Raw genomic sequence first — 2,394 nt, forward strand, 5'->3', positions numbered from 1 at the left:
GGGGTGTCTGGGGGTGTCTCGGGGTGTCTCCGGGTGTCCCGGGGCTCGTTCCGCTGGGTGTTTCGGGGTATCTCGGGGTGTCTGGGGTGTTTTGAGGTGTCTCGAGCTGTCTCGGGGTGTCTGGGGGCGTTCGAGGTGTCTCGGGGTGCTTCGAGGTGTCCCGAGGTATTTCGAGGTGTCTCCGGGTGTTTCGGGGTGTTTCAAGGTATCTCGGGGTGTCTCCGGGTGTTTCAGGGTGTTTTGGGGTGTCTCGGGGTATCTCGAGGTGTTTCGAGGTGTCTCCGGGTGTTTCGAGGTGTCTCGGGGTATTTCGGGGTGTCTCAGGGTGTTTCGGGGTGTCCCGAGGTCTCTCGGGGTGTTTCAAGGTGTCCCGAGGTATTTCGGGGTGTCTTGAGCTGTCTCGGGGTCTCTCCGGGTGTTTCAGGGTGTCTCGGGGTATCTCGAGGTGTTTTGGGGTATTTCGGGGTGTTTTGGGGTATCTCGAGGTGTTTCGAGGTGTTTTGGGGTATTTCGGGGTGTTTTGGGGTGTCTGGGGGTTCGTTCCGTGGGGCACCAGGCGGGACGATCGGTCTCTCCTCGCTCTGCTTTGGCTTCGTTCCGCTCGGGGCAATTTGACTTTATTTCGCGAGGTTTGAGTGTGCTCTGAATTTTTAGTTTTGGTTGGTCTGGGTTTGGTTTTTTTTAAAATTTTGGGTTTGCTCCTTTTGGTTTTGTTTTATTTGACTTTATTGTTTCGCTTTAATTTGTGGGGTTTTTCCTTTATTTTGCGTTTTTATCTGCCTTTCTTTTCTGTTTTTATATCCCTTTATTTTCTATTTTTATTTTCCCCTATTTTCTATTTTTATTTTCCCTTAGTTTCTATTTTTATTTTCCTTTCTTTTATATTTTTATTTCCCTTTATATTTTTTCCTTCATTTTGCTTTTTTATTTTGCTTTATTTTATATTTTTATTTTCCTTTAGTTTGCATATTTATTTCCCTTTATTCTCTATTTTTATTTCCCTTTATTCTCTATTTTTATTTCCCTTTATTCTCTATTTTTATTTTCCCTTATTTTCTATTTTTATTTTCCTTTATTTTGCTTTTGTTCCTTTATTTTGCTTTTTACTTTTTTCTTTTCCTTTATTTTCTATTTTGATTTCCCTTTATTTTCTATTTTTATTCTCCTTTATTTTCTAGTTTTGTTCTCCTTTATTTTGCTTTACTTGTTGTTTTCTTTTTTGCATTTTCATTTTGCTTTATTTTTGCATCTATTTTCACTTCTTTATTTTCCTTTATTTCGCTTAATTCCTTTGCATTATCATTTCACTTTACTTCGCTTCTTTATTTTCCTTTATTTTCCTCTTTGATTTCTCTTGATTTCATTTTATTATTTCACTCTTTTTTTTTTTGGCTTTATCTTTTGGCTTTTCCTTTTGCCCTTTTTTTTATTTCACATTCTTTCACTTTTGGATTTTTGCTTCTTATTTTCCTGCCTTATTTTCACTTCCATTTCTCCCCCACTGGGGTTTGGGTGGGCTCTGGATCCAGCAAAGATTCCCTGAAACTTTGGCCTAACCAGGTACAACTGCTTTCCTTTCCATCCCATTGGGATATGTGTTCACCATCGGAATTCCGGCACGTTGGACTCTGCTCTGGACATACACCAATGAATCCATGAAGGAACAAACCCTAGGGATGCTCCAAGATCCTGTGACCAAATAAATCTCTGCATCCCCCCAGGAGCTGCTTCCTATGAGCAGGCTGATCCAACTCAATATTCAGGGATGCTCCGAGCGCGTTGGGCTCCGCAGTTGGAGCATAACATCCGCGTTGTGGCATCTTCTATCAGCATCCAGGTGGATTTTAAGGTTGTGAAGGACCATCTTGCCTTGCTCACCCCATCGACAGAGCAATCCCAGGATAAAGGATGTAAGGTGATGTTGGGTAGGAAAAGTCATCCAGATGTTAGGAAGAAGCTGAGACATGATATCATGCTGGAGAAACCCTCCAAGGCTCCTTGCCTTGTCCTTGTCTCTCATTCCCAGGATTACAGAAGTAGCACAGCCTGTGCAACCTTTGCCCATTTCCTTTTGAAATCACCCTGGCTGGCACGGAAGTTTCCAAAGGGGTGAGAGAGGAAGTGTGTTGTGGCAGGAAAGAGAGGAGTGTGACACCCTTTGGAGGCTTCTTTGGGTGCATGAGCTTGGCCATAGTCCTTGTCCCCACCCTCCCTGCTGTTGCCTGATGTCCCTTTGGATCTCCTTGGTCCATATTTTGCTCCAGATCCACAGCAAAGCAGCACTTGGGGGTTAAATTTTCCCCCATGAGCTGCTTATTTTAAGGGTTTAACCCAGTTTTACTGCTGAGAGGCAGGAAATGTTCTAATCCTGGCTTAACACCTCAAAGCAGGAAT

This window comes from Acanthisitta chloris, unplaced genomic scaffold, assembly GCF_000695815.1.
Source record: "Acanthisitta chloris isolate BGI_N310 unplaced genomic scaffold, ASM69581v1 scaffold12535, whole genome shotgun sequence".
NCBI classification, from domain to species: domain Eukaryota; kingdom Metazoa; phylum Chordata; class Aves; order Passeriformes; family Acanthisittidae; genus Acanthisitta; species Acanthisitta chloris.